This window comes from Panthera onca, chromosome B3, assembly GCF_046562875.1.
Source record: "Panthera onca isolate mPanOnc1 chromosome B3, mPanOnc1 haplotype 2, whole genome shotgun sequence".
NCBI classification, from domain to species: domain Eukaryota; kingdom Metazoa; phylum Chordata; class Mammalia; order Carnivora; family Felidae; genus Panthera; species Panthera onca.
In genome coordinates, this window is record NC_138344.1 from 105,281,805 (window position 1) to 105,300,814 (window position 19,010).

A 19,010-nucleotide genomic window follows, 5' to 3' on the forward strand; every position below is an offset into this window, starting at 1 on the left:
GGCTCTGAGCTGTCAGCATAGAGCACGATGCGGGGCGTGAACTTACAAACCACGAGATCATGACCTGTGAAAATGATCACCTTTCTTAGGAATTTGTAGGTATAAAAATCAACTCACCGTACTAGTAACCTAGTAGAAATGCAGGATAGGCTCATTCAAAATTGGGACGATCGTGCAGCATCATTTGGAACAGAGAAACTTTTAAACTGGCAAAGGGACACACATGCAGTGCTGAGGCCACTGCTCTCTTTGAGTTTTGGAACTAATAGATTTTTCCTCCATGGTTCATTTCCTGCTTATCTGTATATTGCAGCACGTACCTCCCCCTATCAAAACGTGGCTTCAAAACCAACACCTGCAGGGGGCGTTTTGCAATCAAAGCTATAAGTACAAGGTGATGTTGAAAAGCAAATATATATTCTGGGGATCTTGATTTGCTTTCAATTTTCCATGCTTTGGTGCATGAATGATGTTGGGTTATTTAAAATCGTTTCCAAGGAGTCTTTTAAAAATATTTAAGCTACAGAGTTCAAAGTGCATATACAATTTAATTCTGCTAAAATAAACCATAGCCATGTGAACTTGAAAAGATCTAGACTTTTATTTTGATGTTGATTATTTATTAAGAAGTCAAACAGTCATCTATTTAATCAAAGGGCATTTGCTTCAAATTGCTTCCATCCATTGTCCTTACCATGAAAGACTGATTGTGCTTTGAACTAGGCTCCTTTTTTTTATGGGAGAGATAAAGAAAAATTCTTATAAAAGAACATGCACATCAAAGAATCAGCTCCCTAAAACATTTTCCTTTTATACATGTTGGCTACATGCCTACATCTGTTCATAAATTGATATGCAATCTTTTTTTGTGTACATTTGCCATTACTGAATGTTACCTCCTTCAAAGATGAAAATACCAACAGATTGGAAAGTCAACTTAAGATGAGAAATAGCATAGAAAAGTCTGTGGCTTATGGCTATTTGTTGTCTTGTATCTTTGCATTAGGTCTATCATAACCTTCTGTTTAATCTGAGATTGAGTCTTTAATAATTTATTAGCAAATAAAACTATGATGAGAAGTGGCCAAAACCAAGATATGAGAATGTACCAGAAATCTGGTATTGACTATAATATTTAATAAAAACACCTTATTTTCTGGCTAGGCCCAATTAGATCCCAGATCCTCATCTTAGGTAACAGTTGAGATAAAAGAAAAAAAATTGTCCACAAACGACATGAAGGAATGCAAAACAGAGGAATCTTGATTATTTTTTCCCCTTCCAAACAACCCAGGGGAAGGAGAATTTTGCAAATGGAGGCTGAAATAAGAAATGGACGGGGAAAAGTTCTCTGAAAGAGCAAAATGGAGGAGGGGGTGGGAAAGCCTTGATGGAGGTTCCTTGTAACAGACAAGGGTCAGTGAACTTTAGGCACGAGAGCATCTAAAATTAAAAATCAAGTGTTTCATTTCCCTCTCTTGGAATTTTCCCCATCACCACCAAATCTTTCATATGTCAGATACTTATAACACTGTGATAGTGCCACTTTGGGGAATGAAGTGAGATCTTCAGATTTGAGCCATAGATGCCAAGAGAGAATTAAAGTTGCCAGAAGTGGTAAGATCACTAAAGGAAACAGATCACTTAAGCAGGAGTAGGAATTCAAAACAAAAGGAGACATTTGTGCAAACAGTCTGGTCTGGGGATCCTCAGAAACACCAGCAGAGGACATATGTATAGGATGGAATTATATTTCTCATATCATCATTCAGTAGGACTGCTGAGGGTCACAGTTGACTGACAGTTTCCAGCTGCCTCACCTAGAGCCACATGGCACTCACACCCAAGCCACGCTTCCCAGGCTGCTCCTGTCCAATGACTAAGCCAGTGACCAAGCAAGGTATCCTAACTAAGCCAATGACTTGAGCTGGGCCATGCCTCCCTCCTGCGGGACTCCTTAGAGGCAGTCTTCCCTGGGGCCCTCCACCAGCCCCTCTGAGGCTTTCTCTGAACTACACTGTCATCTGAGCCTCTTCCCACCCAATCCTTCCCTACCTCTCTCCTTCTGCAGGAGTTTCCTGCACTGCAATCTGAAGGTTCTCCATACCTACCCCTGCTCCCTTCCCTTCCTCCTCCCCCAGGAAACCTCTTGCATGGCTAACACAACTTAGTGTGTACTTCTTGAAGGACCTAGACTAACATAGGTGGTACCAAGTGTTGGGTCTGGGAAAACGAACATTAAGACAGGGCCTGGGGGGGTGCCTGGGTGGATCAGTTGGTTAAGCGTCCAACTTTGACTCAGGTCATGATCTCACAGTTCATGGGCTCGAGCCCTGCGTTGGGCTCAGTGCTGACATCTCAGAGCCTGGAGCCTTCTTCAGATTCTGTGTCTCCCTCGCTCTCTGCCCCTCCCCCACTCATGATCTGTCTCTGTCTCAAACATAAATAAAACATTAAAAAAAAAAAAAGACGGGGCTTGGGACTGGCACCCTCACTGGCTAGCTGTCACAAAGGGCTCTATCCTGAATAGAACGTGGGGGCCGTGATAGAGTCTCTGGCATGAGGTGAGAGCCCAGTTGCTGAAGGTTTCCCCAATGGTGACCTTAGAAAATGTCCCATTAGAGAGAAATGCAGTGATTCTGACATGTGAAAGATATCAGGGAGTAAGGCCTACAAGGAGTGGAATTGCCTTATTTTTAACAAGCCATATTGATGTCCTTTGATGGGATAATGAGAAATTGAGGGCAGTTAACAAACCATTAAAGGCTAAGTGTGTGAGCCAGAGGGCCCTGACAGCTTAAGAAAAGATCTTTATCTTCTAAAATGGAAGAGTAAAAACAGCCCAGGAGCAGAAAGAAGCTATGACAGAGTCACAGAGCTCCAGCGATGTTTAAATGCTCAGACCAGACAGGTCTTTCGTGCTAAGGTCAGGGCCTTGGCTGGGAACCCCTGGGACCCTGAACACTCAGGGCTTTCAGAGGCGGCTACCCTTCCCTAGTAGGGAGCTATCCCCCCTCCTGCCTGCAGTTGCTAGGGCAGAGACATTTCCCCTGCGAGGCAACAGGTGCTCCCGCTCAGGAGCTAATCCTGCCTCCTCTCCTGGCTACCAGAGTGATGAGCAGGGCTAAATAAATCTTCACGTGACCTGGACAGGGATGTACGGGGCCTGATAAGAGAAAGGAGGAAATTACACCCTAAAAGAATTATAAGAATTCACCAGCATGTACCATTAAGAATGAGTGGATTACCCCTGGAATTAGATTGAGAGGGTGCTTGATCAAGAGGGTTGGAACAAAAGAATGGTTAAGTGAGAATTCATTGATTTGGGGGGCTCTGGTGGGGCCCCAGAGGATCAGGTAAACTCACGGTTAGGGTGGCTCTTAGAAGACTAGAGATGGCTGATGCCGGGTCAAGTGGAGAGGCCAGAGTTATTCTGGCCAGCAGAAAAGGGGAGCAAAACAGGAGGATGAAGCTGCTGGAAGGGAGCGTGCCGGCGTGGATGTGTCGTGGAAGGCCAAAAGGTTTCGAGTTTGAGCACGGCATCTTCACATCTATCTACTTGCACCAAGACCACACTTCTCCGGGTCACTCCCGGGCTGGAACTCAGTGTGGGTACCTGAGCTGAACCCGCCCAGCATGAGGCTCCTCTACCACACAGAGCTCAGACTTTCTCAGAACTGCACTGCGATTTAGGGTCCCCTAGCCAATCCTTCCTTTTCTGCTCTCATTTCATAGATCCCAGACCTGCACTGTGGACTGAAGTCTCTCCCTACCATTTCTTTATTTTATTTTATTTTTTTATTTTGAGGAACAGTGAGAGTGAGCACAGGGGAGGGGCAGAGAGAGAGAGAGAGAGAGAGAGAGAGAGAGAATAGGAAGGGGACTCCAGGCTGTCAGCACAGAGCCTGACTCGGGGCTGGGGCTGGAACTCATGAACCGTGAGATCATGACCTGAGCCAGAATCAAGAGACTCTTAACCAGCTGAGCCACCCAGGTGCCTCTCTCCCTACCCATTTCTGCTGCTTTCTCCACGTTCACAAGCATTTCCACCACCAAATCTCTTGTGTGTCTAATCTCACTTCGGACTGCTTCTTAGAGGACGTGAACTGCCGAAGCGCACAACTCAGCTACATGTGACACGTTTTACTGGCGCCTTTATTTCCCGAGCATGCACCACACCTCCCTGTCTCCTTGTGTGTCCAGCAGTTTTTGTTGAAATCTGGACATTTCATATAATATATTAGTGCAGCTCTGGATTCTCATTTTTCCACTCATGAAGATTGTTGTTGTTAGGGTTTTGCTTATTTCTTTGTTTCGTGCTTTCCCTGGCAAGATCTATGACATCGGTCTCCTCTCTGGTCTGTGAATGCTGATGTCTCTGCTTCACGGGTTTTTTGTTTGTTTTGTTTTTAAAAATCTTCTGGTTTTTATTTTTAACCTTGCTTCTGTGAAGTCACCCCTGTGTCTGCATTGTCTTGGTTAGACAGAGGTTGGATCGAGGTTGTACTCAACCACTTCAAGCCCGTAAGGCTTCTGTTCTCTGCCGATAAATATATATGAGAGTACAGGGGGCGACATTCAAAGCTCATGCCATGTTCAAGTATCCCCAGGCTTCTGCCCTTTGCTGGGCCCTTTTATGTTCAGCTTCAGTGTGAGCGAGGCATTGTAACTGGTTTGGGTTTTCTCCATTAGAAGCGGCACGCGCACGTGCGCGCACACACACACACACACACACACACACACACACACCCACACAAGAAATATGCCTTCTCCCACAATGACTACAAACTCAGGCTGGCAGAGCTGTGAGCCTTTCCTACTCAACTAGGGCTGTGTTGTCACTCTTACCAATAACACTGCTGGGTGCAGGCTTTTCCCACCACACTGCATTGAGGAAGCCCCTTCCCCCAGTCAGGGAGAAGCTGCTGGTCCTTAGGACCTGCCCTGCCCTGGAAAGCCTCCTTGTCCACCTTGTCCGAGCTGGAGGAGAGATGGGGGCGGCCAAGTCCAGAGAGCACCACAGATTCCCATGTTCCTACCTGGGAAGTTCAGCAGATTTTCAAATATAAATGCTTCTCGGATTGTTGCGTGCTTTTGTTCATTTTCAGACTGTTAAAAGGTGTTTTTTTTGTTTGCTGTTTTTTTCCAGCTTTATAGTTGCTTTTCAGGTAGAAGATTTGCCAGTCTCCTCACTTGGCTATAACTGGGAATTTCATCTCTAAAACAGCTTCTTTATACATGTATATACTTTTTTTTTTGAGAGAGAGAGTGTGAGTGGGTGAGGTACAGAGAGAGAGAGAGAGAGAGAGAGAGAGAGAGAGAAGGACAGAGGATCTGATGATGCCGGCTCTGCATGGACAACAGAGAGCCGGATGAAGGGCTCGATCTCACAAACTGCAAGATCATGACCTGAGCTGAAGTCAGATGCTCAACTGACTGAGCCACCCAGGCACCCCTGCAGCTTTTTTTTTTAAACTTTTTATTTAAATTCCAGTTAGTTAACATACAATGTAATACTACTTTCAAGGGTAGGATTTAGTGACTCATCATTTCCATACGACACCCTGTGCTCATCACAAGTGCACTCCTTAATCCCCACCACCTATTTAACCCATCCCTCCACCCCTTCTCTCCTCTGGTAACCATCAGTTTGTTCTCTGCAGGTAAGAGTTGGTTTCTTGGGTTGCCTCTCTCTCTCTTTTTCCCCCTATGTTTGTTTTGTTTCTTAAATTCCACATATGAATGAAATCATATGGTATTTGCCTTTCTCTGACTTATTTCACTTAGCATGATACTCTTTAGCCCCATCCATGTTGTTGCAAATGGCAATATTTAATTCTTTTTTATGGCTGAATAATAATCCATTGTATACATATACCATATCTTCGTTATCCATTCATCAGTCGGTGGACATTTGGGCTCTCTCCATAATTTGACTACTGTATATAGCGCTGCTATAAACATTGAGGTGCATGTATCCCTTTGAATCAGTATTTTTACAAATTAGTAATTCTACAAATTTGAAGGGGCACATGCAGCCTGGTGTTTATAGCAGCATTATCAACAATAGTCAAGTTATGGAAAGAGCCCAAATATCTACAATAGCTTCTTAGTTCTTATTTCTGACTCTAGCCTTTCTCCCCTCCAACTCCACACTGAAGAGTATGTGATCATGCTAACATATAAATATGATTGTATCTCTCTCATAATTTAAATCCTTTCATGGCTTTCCATTTTCCTTGGATTAAGCTCCTTATAAGACACATAATCTGGGTTCTGCTTGCTTTTCTAGCTTTCCTTTTACTACTTCTCCCAATAAGCCTTTGTTCTCATTGGACTAGACATTGCTCATGCCACACTTTCATCTACCCATGGGACTCAACATATGTCTTTCTCCCTGCAATACTCACAACCTACCTCAGACTCCTTCCTTCTCTGCCTCACCCCTCCCAGCCCCGGGTTTTACTTTCCTGACTCTTGTTCACTCTTCAGATTTCAGTTTAGGTATCATTTCCTTCCAGGATCACCCTTACTACATTCGCTCCTCTCAATTCCAGCTTGGTGCCTTTGAACTGGGTTCCCATCACCTGTTACATCTTTCCCTATTCTAGACCTGATCACACTGTTGATGTCATTGCTGTTTAATTGTCTCTTCCACGAGAATGTAAAGTCCACAGGGGCAGAGACTAGGGCTGTGTGTTCATGGCTGTGGTCCTAGCACTGAAGCCAATGCCACTTCGACTGCAAAATACTTGTTAAATGAAAACAAACGACTAAAGGCCTGCTTAAATCAGGAGTCAGCAACCTTTTTCTGTAAAGGGCCTGATAGTAAATATTTTAGGCTTCATGGACCAGAAAGTCTCTTTTGTGACCGCTCACTCTGATTTCTTAGCAGCCATGGAAAATATAACAAATGGGCATGGATTGGTTCCAGTTCAACTTTATAGAACCTGGTGGCTGTCCCATGGGTTGTGCTTTACAAATCTCTGAATTAAGTGAATGAGTGATAGGTGGTTATGAAGTGAGTCAATGAATTAACTAAACTCTAATTTGTAGTTCTTTTGCAAATAATTAAAGCCCACTGTTTTCTCTACCTTTGGTCTAACCAAGAAAAATAAGGAATTAGCATTTCACACATAACAATTCCCCCTCAGGAACAAAATTTATGTCGTTTTATATTTTAATACAGAACTGTCTCAGGGAGTGTTGGTTTCTTCTTTGTCTCTCTTCCCTTAATCTTTATTTTCTTATTTCTTCTTATTTCATGTAATCCAAGGCATAAAGTTAAGCAAAGAAATCAAGATGGTAATTAACATGGTTAAATGACAATTTACATAGTGTACTGAGCATAACTGTAGAGAACAGTGAAGAAATACGTAGGGGCACCTGGGTGTCTCAGCTGGTTGAGCATCTGATTTTGGCTCAGATTGTGATCCCAGAGTTGTGGGATCAAGCCCTGCATCAGACTCCATGCTGAGTGTGCAGCCTGTTTGAATGTTGTCTCTCTCTCTCTCTCTCTCTCTCTCAAATTAAAAAAAATAAAGGGCGTACCTGGTTGGCTGAGTCGGTTGAGGGACTGACTCTTGATTTCGGATGGAGCCCTGTGTCAGGCTTTTTGCTGGATGTGGAGCCTGCTTAAGATTCTGTCTCCTTCTCCCTCATCCCCTTCCCATCTTGTGTGTTCTCTATCTCTCTCTCTCTTTCTCTCTCTCTCAAAAAAATGCAAATTAGGAATATCATTGACAGATGACAATTTGATGTTTTGAAGTTTCGTCTGTTTGGCATTATACCTTGCTTCCCTTTATCTACTTAATAATACCATGCTTTACATTATACACTTACTTTTTATTAGCACTGTAGTCAATTAATTAAATAAGAATTGGTCCATTAATAGATTTTACTTGCTCTTTAAGAATCACTGTGTTCTGGGGGCACCTGGGTGGCTCAGTCAGTTAAGCATCTGACTCTTGGTCTCAGCTCAGGTTATGATCTCACAGTTTGTGGGTTTGTATGTTGAGTCAGGCTCTGCACTGGCAGTGTGGAGCCTGCTTGGGATTCTCTCTCCCTCTCTTTCTGCCTCTCCCATGCACAGGTGCACTCTCTCTATCTCACAATGAATTAAATAAACTTAAAAACAACAACAACAAAAATAATCACTGTGTTCTGTTTTATGACTTTACATGTATAATTATGAAGAAAACCTACTTTAATTAGGAAATATTTTAAAAATTATTAGCAATTACATTATTATTACTAGCAATAATATTACATTATTACTAGCAATATACATTATTATTGTGGGTACAATTCATTATATGCCTTATAAAACTGGATTTGTATTTCCATTTTTTGATCAGGTATTGGGGCATTTGCCCTAAATGTGTATGTATATGTGTGTGTATATATATAGATATATATAGTTACAGATATAGATATAGATATCTATAGATATCTATACTATATCTATAGATATCTATAGATATAGATATATACATATAGATATATCTATAGATATATACATATAGATATATCTATAGATCTATAGATATATCTATAGATCTATAGATATATCTATAGATATATGAGAATAGAATACTAGAATTAATCAGTAACATCTGAATACACAATGGTTTGTGAACTTTAAAAATTAGCACTCTCTGAATTCACTTCCAGGAGGATGTGTTTTTATCACTTAAGAAATAAGACATCTTATTCAAGATTTTTATTAGAATTTTTTTATGAAAGAAAAATTGTTCTCAACTACTTCTTAAAATTTCTCAAAGTATTCACTTGTAGCCTTTTCCACTAAACAAAGCATACAGTGAGAATTCGTATAACAGAGATTTCTTTATTGATATAGAGAAAAACCTGATGTTGTATTTCTGAAGTCACCTTCTACTCTTAGGGAATTTTGAGGAAAAAGATTCCAGGGAACAAGCAGAAATTACCTGGATCATCTTGCCTCTAGCAATCATGGGAAAAAGCCAGCCATCTTACATATTTACATCAGGTAGTTCAAGATCAACAGATTCACAATAGGTGGCTGAATTGATAATTTGTTTTATCTTAGTGGTTCATTTAATTGTAATCATTAACGCTTAGTGAAAGACTGTTCTAAAAACTCAGCAATTAGTCCTGGGAAATTGCATAAACAAAAAGCTATTTATCTCAGCATGAAATTCAATAAATACCACATTAAGCATAAGAGTTTCCAATTAAAAGAGGAGCCACATGTCTATACCTTCACACAATGATCTCTGAGAACCAAGTGGAATTGCATCTGTGTAAACTCAGGAACATATAATGCATTGCAAGTAGACTCCTTCTTCTAAGTGAGTTTGCACACATCGAGATAATGTTCCTTATCTCACAATGGCATTTCTGAAATCTCTATTTTAGTAGATGTTACTAAAAAAAAGAGGTGGGGAGTCAATGGTCAAATGCGTTGGGATATTTTGTATTAAACATTATACAGTAGTTGGCTTTATTTCCTACGGGACTTCTCTGATCTTTGAGTATGCTAAAATGTACATTCGACTGGGAGAGGTGCGTGGTATATATTTTGCGAACTTATAACTGTGGAGCTCCATTTTCCTCTAAATATCTATTAGTGTGATGAGGAATCATTCCTTTTAAAAATGACATTGGAAGTCCCTTTTATAACATGACTTTTAAAATGAACTAGTTATAACCACTTATATGTTTTATTTTCCTACGTTTTACAAAACGTAAAACCTTTAAAAAGTAATTTCGAACTTAAAGTTGTAAAAATAGTACAAAGAAATTTTATTTGCCATTTACCCAGATTTCTTAGTTTGCCACATTGTTTTTTTATTCTGTTTCTCTCTCTCTCTTCTTTTCTTCACCCTGATCGTCATCTATGTAGCTAACTACTTAACCTACCTACCCACTTATCAACTGTTTTCTCATGAAGCATTTGAGTGTAGTATTTTTTACCCCAGTGCCCAGCACAATGTCTAAAACATCACAGAGAATCATGAAATAATTGATGATTAGTGAGTGATGCCTTTCAGAATTTTACCTAAACAAAGCTCAGTCATAAAAGGCCATCTTGGAATACCATTTAAATGTGAAGTCTTGGGGCACCTGGGTGGCTCAGTCGGTTAAGCATCTGACTTTGGCTTAGGTCACGATCTTGTGGTTTGTGAGTTTGAGCCCCGTGTCAGGCTCTGTGCTGACAGCTGAGAGCCTGGAGGCTGCTTCGGATTCTGTGTTTCCCTCTTTCTCTCTGCCCCTTCCCCACTCACACTTTGTCTCTCTCTCAAAAAATAAATAGACATAAAAAAATTGAAATGTGAAGTCTTTATCTATTATGAAAAGCCAGTGAATCAATTTTAAAAGTCAGAAATATCATCTTACTATTTCTTTTTTTTTTTTTAACATTGATCTATTTTGAGAGAGAGCGTGTGCACACGCTCACACAGGGGTGGGGGAGGGGCAGAGAGAGAATCACAAGCAGACTCTGTGCTGTCAGCGCAGAACTGGACTTGGGGCTCAATCTTACAAACTGTGAGATCATGACCTGAACTGAGATCATGACCTGAGCCAAAATCAGGAGTTGGACGCTTAACTGACTGAGGCACCCAGGGGTCCATCATCTTACTATTTCTTCACAATTGCAGCATTTGAAAGTTTCCTAACCAAGAATAAGAACAAACGCCTGACTGTGTTTTCTTTTTCTGAATTATGAATGAGCCCCTGTGATGAACCAAAGCCAGATACCTTGCCTTCTATTCCAGTCCAGGACGGATATGTCCAGCCCTGTGGTTTCAAGGCAGCTGGTACACTTACTTAATGACTAAATTAAACCTACACAATCCACTGAGAGACACTGACTTCTGTTAGCTGGGTCTTTTCTGTGAGTCTTTCCTCTCTGTAGAACTCTCTCAACTTTCTCTTTCAGTTTTATTTCTCCATCCAGAATAAATTTTCTCTAGTATTAGTATATTTAAAGCTCAGAGAGACTTGCTTATTGGTACCAAGAAAAGCCCCCTGTAACATGGTTACAATTGGGACTTAAAACAAACCTCTTTCTAATCAGTCTGGAGAACAAGAATGGTGAGTGTGCAAAGTAGAGGTTAATAGAAAAATAAAATGTGATTTTTAAATTAAATTAAATTACATTTTCTTTTAGTTTTTTTAGAGAGAGAGAGCACAAGCAGGGGAGAGGGGCAGAGAAAGAGAGAGAGAGAGAGAGAGAGAGAGAGAGAGAGAGAGAATCTTAAGCAGGCTCCACACTCCAAATAGAGCCTGACCCAGGGCTTGATCCCACGACCCAGGGCTTAATCCCATGACCCTGGGATCATGACCTGAGCCAAAATCAAGAGTCGCACACTCAACCAACTGAGCCCCCCAGGTGCCCCTAAAATGTGATTTATTTGATTTTAACAATGCTAAATGCTTCTACTTATATGAGGGGCCTAAAGTAGTCAAATTCATTGAGACAAAAAATGTTGAGGGGAAGAGGAAATTAGGTGTAATTATTTAATGGGTAGAGTTTCTGTTTGGAAAGAAGAAAAAGTTCTGGAGATGGATAGTGGTAATGACTGCACATAAATGGGATTGTGCTTAATGCCAATGAACTGTACCCTTAAAATGGTTAAAATGGTAAAATTTTATGTAAATTTTTAACACAAGTTTTTAAAAAGAAAACTAAATGAGGGGCACCTGGGTGGCTCGGTTGGTTAAGCCCCGACCTTGGCTCAGGGGATGATCTCACAGTGTGTGAGTTCGAGCCCCATGTCGGGCTTTGTGCTAACAGCTCAGAGCCTGGAGTCTGCTTTAGATTCTGTGTTTCCCTCTCTCTCTGCCCTTCCCTCTCTCATGCTCTGTCTCTGTCTTTCTCTCTCTCAAAAATAAATAAACAATAAACAATAAAAATAAATGCTACTGAAAATAAAAATTTTTTGCCTATAGTTATATAAACATCCTTCTGGTTTTTGAATCCATGCAATTAATGTTATCTTTTGCTTACATAAAATCAAATTTTACAACATTTATGTTTTTCTTTCATACAGTATATGTACTTGGTAATTTTTCTGCTTCCAAAAGAGATGTGATGGAGGCTGTGGGAGGTGAGCATCATTGGGACCTTTCAAGTGTGTGGTGACTGGCTCATACATGGGAAAAACAAACCAGCCTGGGAAGAGTAGAAAGGCCGAGATTGGGAGGTGATGAGACTCTCACCAAGAGCTAGACGAGGAAGGTATTTCCCCTGGAGTAGGTATGAGAAAAGACCTGGAGTCACATAAAATGAGGCACTCCAACAGCAGCAGTTCCTGTGTGGAGTGAACATGATTTGTAATTGCTTTGAGATAATGAACTCTTGCCTCATTTAGATTTTCATTTTAAAAGCTGCTTTATGGGGTGCCTGGGTGGCTCAGTCAGTTAAGTGCCCGACTCTTGACGTTGGCTCAGGTCATGGCTCATGAGTCTGAGCCCCCTGTCGGGTTCTGTGCTGACCGTGCGGAGCCTGCTTGGGATTCTCTCTCTCCCTCTCTGTCTACCCCTCACCGGCTCTCTCTCCCTCTCTTTCTTTCTCTCTCTCTCTCTCTCTCTCAAAATAAGTAAATATTTTTAAAAAATAAATCTTCTTTGTGATGTAAGTTTTTAATTTGTCTTTTGTTTATGTTCCTTTCCTCTTTTCCACTTAGATCTAATATCTGTGCACAGGTCCAGTATCAGTGCTTGTCTGATGATTGCTCATCTTGGAGGAGTGCAAATTTCCTACTAGAGAATATTCTGGGGAAGAAGGAAGAGGCCCAAGATGGGCAGTCCAAAGCTGTTTTAGGGTTATCACAAATGCCATCTTATCTGTTTGTTTCTTTTGCCCTGGGAAATGTCTCTCTCAGTTTTTGGTGTTCAAGGGCAAAGACCTCTGGCCAAAGTTTTTTGTGTATGATCTGCCCATTGTCACCTTCCCTCTTTCTCTTACCCAATTTCACAACATCTAGCCCCCTAGACTGAAAATTAGATTTTAGACACATGGAAATACAATATGAGTACATCTTCTTCAGCTGCAGCCACTTTCTCTGTTATTCTCACTCTGTGCAAAGGATCAAGATGTGTCTTTCAGCACTGTGACACTAGATTTTATGAAAACCCTCAAGATTTTAGGGAAATCTATTTTTAGTTTGAGGTATACAGAGGTCTGGGTCAGTTCTAGTCTCCTTTCTAGTCTTAGGTCAACTTTATTTTTTTTTAATTAATTAATTTATTTTGATGGGGCGGGGGGTATGGAGAGGAGCAGAGACAGATAGAGGGAGAGAGAGAATCCCAAGCAGGCTCTGAGCTGTCAGTGCAGAGCCCGATGCAGGGCTTGAACCCACGAACCGTGAGATCATGACCTGAGCTGAAATCAAGAGTTGGACACTTAACTAAGCTACCCAGGCACCTGAGGCCAACTTTCATAGCATTTCACAGATAATGCAGTAGGCATGCAGGTTGTGGCTACCTCCTTATTACATTGTCAACCAAGTTTTATCTCTTATCTTTTCATTTTTAGACAACATTCCAGGATAGCAAAAATTTAAGATGTTACCTGAAGGAATTTCTGGAGCCCTACTCTAAACCCAATCCTGAAGATGTCACAGAAGGGAGAAAGAAAATGGTGGATCTAAGAAAATATTGGAAAAACCGAAAAGTCCCTGGAGAGACAGAAGTTGGCTCCGTTCTGAGCCCTAGCTGAAGTGAGAGCCTCGGAAGGGAAAGGCGATGGAAGATAGCATGGGTATAGAAAGAGAGCATTGATTGGCTCTTGCCTTCTCCGTCTAAACTTGAGGCAGCAAATTAGAAGCCCAGATCAATGAGATTAATGCAAGGGTGATCTTTGAGCTGAGGAGAGATGGGGAGGAATAAAATGAGTGCAAACAACTAAACAGGGCCTGGGCTTCCCCACCTTCCCTCCTTCTCTAGCACTGCACACTCCAAGGACAGCTGGTTACAATTGAGGGACACAATTCTTGGAAAAGGGGTGGCAAATGGAGAGGCCAGATTGCAAAGTTATTCATCTTTCTTTTATTATGCATTCTCTTTAAGACTGGAGACAAGACTAGACTTTCTCTATCCTTGACCCCGTTCAACACAGCATTAGAGTTTTAGCAAAATAGGGCAATGAAATAAATGAGTTTAAGGGTTAGAAGGGAAGAAAGGAAAGTCGTTTTTTGAAAATGAAAAGATCAATCTACATTTTGAAAAGTTGAATCAACTGGGAAGCTGATTGAATAAGAGAGTGTAGATAGTATCCTTAGCTCATACTATTTCTTTATACAGGCAACAACCAACTAGAAAATGCATTAGAAATCCAGGCATCATCCAGAAGAGCATTAAAAAACCTGTAAGTAGATATTTATACATAATAAGTTTTTTAATTTTTTTCTTTGTCATTCCCTTTCTATTTTACAGTTGTCATATAATGTGGTTATAATGGTTAACAAAATAGGGTTCATAATTTCCTGTATATCAAACAGGATTATTATTGGACTAGAGGAGAAATGGACATCACCCAGAAATGAAAATAATCCAACAAAAATCCACAAAGCTTTTATGGAGAACTTTTAAAAATATTATTATGGGTCATAAAATAAAACCCAAATAGAGAACCATACGATGTTCACTGATGGACAAAATATTGTAATAATGTCAATTATCCCCAAATTGTTCTATAAATTCAATATGATTTTACTAAAAATCCAAGAGTATTTTTGATACTATCATCAAATCTATGCCAAAATGTATATGGAAAAATGGAAGTCCACAGATAAAATGCTGTAGTGACCTATATTATAATGGGAAGCAGATCCTCACTGCTTTCACGCTTAACCTATCTGAATAACCTATCCTTGATTCCCATTTTATTCCTTGAGGGTTTGCAACCACTTATGGTACCGATTACCATATAAACCAGTCTTCTTAGTTGCCAACAAGAAAATGCCTTCTAACTATTTTAAGCAGAAAGGGGTTTATTAAATGGTATGTGCAGTTTACAGAATCATTGGGAGGACTGATGGAACAGTCTAAGCTGGGCATCCACATCTGTCTGGAGCACCTCCTTCGGCTCAACACTCATACAGACTCTCTTTCCCATTCTCAAACTTTGAAGCAATAGCAAGCCCGTACTTAATGTAACTATCCTCACACAAGCAAGATGAACTCAACCTCCCTGGAAAATCTCAGCGTTGTTAAAACAGCAAGGTGCTACCTTATTCCCATTAAATTATCAAAAATTAGAAGGACATCAAATATTAATGAGAATGTGAGGAGGCAAACTATGTACCGTCGGTGGAAGAGGAAACTGGCCTGGCTGTTCTGGAGAAGCAAGAGGGGTAGGGCTGAGGGTACTTAGTAAAATTAGCTTGGCATATATAATTATGGAATCCTACTCCTGGATCCATACTTTAAGTTTTTAATTTTTTAATTTTTTTATGTTTACTGACTTTTGAGAGAGAGGGAGAGAGAGAGGGAGAGGTGGAGGAACAGAGAGAGAGGGAGACACAGAATCTGAAGCAGGCTCCAGGCTCTGAACTGTCAGCACAGAGTCCGATGTGGGGCTTGAACTCACGAACTGCGAGACCATGACCTGAGCTGACGTCAAATGCTTAACCAGCTGAGCCACCCAGTTGCCCCACTGGATCCATACTTTCGCAAAATTCTTGGGGTACCTGGGTGGCTCAGTTAAGTGTCCGCCTTCAGCTCAGGTCATGATCTTGCAATTGGTGAGTTTGAGCCTGCATTGGGTTCTGCGCTGACAGGGCAGAGCGTGCTAGGGATTCTCTCTCTCTCTCCCTCTCTCTCTGCTCCTACTTGCACGTTCTCTCTCAAAATAAATAAATATACTTAAAAAATAGCAATAGCTAAAAAAAGAAAAAGAAAAACTCATTACAGATCCATGAAAGACTGTACAAAGATATTCATCAAGTGTTGCTTATTGTGGTGGAGATTGAGGCCACCGAAGTGTCCGTAGTGGGGAATGATAAAGAGAAAATGATAAAGATAAAAGATAAAATGATAAAGAAAGCAGTGACTGCACACCACGGACTACTATGCAGTGATAGAGACAAAGCATCTGATATGCATAGAGCCAAAGAGGTAGATCTTAAAAGCAAAATGTTGTTTTTGTTGCAGAGTATCTATACCACAATACCATTATGTAAATTAACACTCACAAAGTATATTTATAAGTGTCTATTCATACATATGAACACATATCAAGCACATTGGAGAAGATGACCACACTACAGAGAATGAAAGTGGAGAAAAATGATTTAAAAAGGATGGGCCTTGCATAGACGCGTAATGATGTGGGTTGAGGTTGATGCGATGAGGGTTTTTGTTTTTTTAATGGAGGAAATGTTCTGTGATGTATGACATCCCATTTTCCAGAGTTAATCATAATAATTAAAAATTCAAAAATTGCTCCAAAGGTGCGGACACACTTCCCTTTCAAACATCGCGCTGACTCGTTTACGTCTTTAGTCTTATTCATCTCCAAGCCTCTTATTTTCTTGATTCCATCTAAGTCTTGGCAAAGGAATGGGTGAGGTTAGAACAATCTTTCAAAACTTTGAAAATGGTTCTAATTGCTCCACATTTAGGCAGAGTTACTGGTTGCTTAATAGCCATTTAGAACTCTTTTTTGGAAAGCAGACAGCCATTCCAGGCTATAAAGGTAGTTTCAATGAAATGTTCTTTTTGACAGAAGGAAGACATTGGAGAATTCGTATGCTATTTTAGCTGGCTCTGTGATTGCAATCACACAAATCACTACATTCCAGAGAGATTTCACGAACAGGAGGTTTTTCCATTTCAGCCTTTCAAGGTAAAACATTATCTTTTCATTTTCTATATACTCCAGGGAATCAAGAAATTATGAAACGTAAGCCATAATTATAATAGCATTTCTAAGTCTTCCTTGATGGTCACAGTTAAGAAAAGGAAAGAGGAGAACTCTTTTGTTCCCAGTGACATTAAAATGCCCAGTCAGATAAAAATAATATTGAATTGGCTTTCCTTTGTTCAACTGTTGTAACCTCCTGCAATCTCACTGCCTATTTCACCCCAAAATGAGTTAGTGTTGCAGACCAAGATAATGACTCTCCCATAAGCTTATGAATTGCTATAGAACTGGGACTGTTCGGTGCAAAGAACTGAAATGAAATCAGAAGGTGAGTTGACTATAGATTTGTCATACATTTCCCAGCTGTTCAATCTGGCCTTCTGTTCCTATCTTTGGTACTTTTATTTATGCACATGTAACACCATGAGGAAGCAGAGAGTATAAACAGCAACTATCTCTTGGGTCATTCAATTTTGGCTTTATATTTTCTACTACGCTTATGACCGCTGGTCACATGTCTATTCCATTTGGGTGGTCTAATTTAAATGCGGAGTATCATATGAGGGATGGCAAGAATGCAGGCTTCCTGAGGACTGATCTTTGCTAGAGCTAAGACCTAATGTGCGTGGCTTCCATTCAGTGCTGAAGGAAGACAGTCCCTTAAGTGTAGAGCCATGTTTAGTAGTTGAGAATAGAATTCTTTTTAGAAATAAAGATTGTAGGGGCGCCTGGGTGGCGCAGTCGGTTAAGCGTCCGACTTCAGCCAGGTCACGATCTCGCGGTCCGTGAGTTCGAGCCCCGCGTCAGGCTCTGGGCTGATGGCTTGGAGCCTGGAGCCTGTTTCCGATTCTGTGTCTCCCTCTCTCTCTCTGCCCCTTCCCCGTTCATGCTCTGTCTCTCTCTGTCCCAAAAATAAATAAAAAACGTTGAAAAAAAATTAAAAAAAAAAAAAGAAATAAAGATTGTAAGAGATGAGCCATTGGATATTAAAAATATCACTCAGGTTTGCCTGGGTGGCTCAGTCGGGTGAGTGTCTGACTCTTGATTTTAGCTTAGGTCATGATCTCACAGTTGGCGACATTGAGGCCCATGTCAGTCTCTGGCAACATTGAGGCCCATGTCAGTCTCTGTGCTGACAGTGTGGAGCCTGCTTGGGATTCCCTCTCCTTCTCTCTCTCTCTCTCTCTCTCTCTGCCCCTCCTCTGCTCCTGCTTTCTCTCTCTTTGTCTCTAAATAAATAAACATTAAAAAAATAAAAATAAAAATAACCCTCCATGTGATTAAAAAAAAAAAAAGATAATCCAAAATGATTTCTTTTCCAGGATCATTTCTTCATTAATGTGTGAATACTGTAAGAGAACAGGTGCAGTAAGTTGAAATTCACAGTTGAACTGTAACCTATGAAACCTTTCTGAACATTCCCTCATTGAAAGCTCTTTTCCTCTTCATTGCTTTTCCTGCTTTCTATTTCTACATGGCCATAAGCAGCTGAAATCGCTGGCAGATCTGGACAGTATTTACTAAAAACATGTTCTACTGTTTTACAGATTTTACAGATTCTACTGTTATTAACTAAACATGAAGCTGGAAACAAATGAGAGATGCTGGAGATATGAGTTAAGTCCCAGTCTCACCGTAAATGGCACCAGACTCTTTCACCCATAGTCTGCTTGTTTCAGGAAGATAAAACCCAATATCAACACTGTGTGGGTGATAATCTTCTGCTTTTTCTCTTTCAGACAGCAAATAGCATTCACTCTTCAAGTCCGTAAATATTTTTGTGTTCACATTTTCCAAATACTTAAGGCTGCTATTCTGAGATAGTGGGAACCAGCCCAATCTGTCATCTTATCTCTCTTAAATAATGAAACCCAGATTGCCACAATCAGCTAAAACGGAATCCAGAGGTTGCCATCTGAGAATGTGGGATGTTGCTAATGGGTGAAGTACAACTTCCATAGCCAAGGCTTCAAAGTCACAGCCGATGTGTTAATGAACTTGGAGGTCTGAGATAATTGTAAGTATACAGGAATACACATAAGCCAAGAGGTTGAGGAGTCCTATAACATTAGGGATACTCTATTTGAATTATCTTAGTTTCCTGAAGTGAAAGAAAATAAAAAAATAATTGAAGGGAGTCCTCTTTAGACTCATC

General features: G+C 40.6%; 1 long non-coding RNA gene across 1 annotated transcript; it reads left to right on the top strand.

Annotated features, from left to right (window-relative positions):
• The first annotated feature begins 13,536 nt into the window (after positions 1–13,536).
• Positions 13,537–19,001, top strand: LOC132669923 (uncharacterized). Its single transcript, XR_009606292.3, has 3 exons — positions 13,537–13,709; positions 14,293–14,356; positions 16,718–19,001. It is a non-coding gene; the product is annotated as an uncharacterized LOC132669923 (long non-coding RNA).
• Positions 19,002–19,010: the final 9 nt, after the last annotated feature.